The sequence below is a fragment of the Aplysia californica genome, unplaced genomic scaffold (assembly GCF_000002075.1).
Source record: "Aplysia californica isolate F4 #8 unplaced genomic scaffold, AplCal3.0 scaffold00166, whole genome shotgun sequence".
Lineage (NCBI taxonomy): Eukaryota > Metazoa > Mollusca > Gastropoda > Aplysiida > Aplysiidae > Aplysia > Aplysia californica.
In genome coordinates, this window is record NW_004797436.1 from 1,303,721 (window position 1) to 1,304,703 (window position 983).

General features: G+C 48.4%; 1 protein-coding gene across 1 annotated transcript in view; it reads left to right on the forward strand.

The window, feature by feature from the left end:
- Positions 1-983, forward strand: part of LOC101852019 (cilia- and flagella-associated protein 221) — a gene marked incomplete at its 3' end in the record, with an annotated part of 36,877 nt that overhangs the window by 32,640 nt on the left and 3,254 nt on the right.

The window sequence follows — 983 nt, forward strand, 5'->3', positions numbered from 1 at the left end:
CTTTGCAAAGGACTGTGCGCTTGGTGGGAGAGGTGGGGTGAGGCTGCACTGTTCCCTCATCGCGTTGTTGATTACTGTTGCGATATGTTTTGAAAAATTTGAAAAGGCATCGTTGGATTGGTGCAGACTAGAGACCACTCACACTGACCTGCGCAGTAGAACTGTCTTGGTACGAGTCGGCTCAGTAGCGATCCCACTCTGGGGCGCTACTCTTCATTGTTTTGACCTAAAGTAGCAATCGTTGTTACTCCCCCTTGTTCTCTAACACAGCCCATGCCATACACTGTTCACGTATCCTTCCAACTACCCAGGCCAGTCCCGACGACTTCCAGCTATGGGTATTCTACTGTATATTCCAGTTTGTGCAGAAAGCTGTCGGCACTTTTCAGTCTGTTGTTACCCCAGCAGACCCCAGAACTTGGAAACATTCTCAGCTTCCTGGGAAGCATACAGTGCAAGCTGCGGATTACAGCCGCTAAAAATCACACGAAACACTGGCAAGATCTTTTGCTGTCTATAGCCAGGTACCCATTCCCACAGGGTTGGAGTGAGGAACATTTGTGTCAAGTCATGTGACTTTGCCAAGGATACGAACGTCGAGCCCCTTAGGGTGTTTGAACCCTTCACCTTTGGCTGGCAAGTCGAGGCGGCACCCCTGTTTGTTCATCAGCTAAACCTGTCAGAGAGTGGGTGTGGCCAAACCTGTCAGAGAGTGGGTGTGGCTAAACCTGTCAGAGAGTGGGTGTGGCCAAACCTGTCAGAGAGTGGGTGTGGCTAAACCTGTCAGAGAGTGGGTGTGGCCAAAGAGAGTGGGTGTTGCCAAACCTGTCAGAGAGTGGGTGTGGCCATAGCATTGGGATAATGGAAGAACCCAGCTTTGACTTGATAGAATGTATGTATAGATATATATATATATATATATATATGTATATAGCCTACCATGTCTGTCCATGTCAACAAGACGAGATTATTTGTCTGATGGT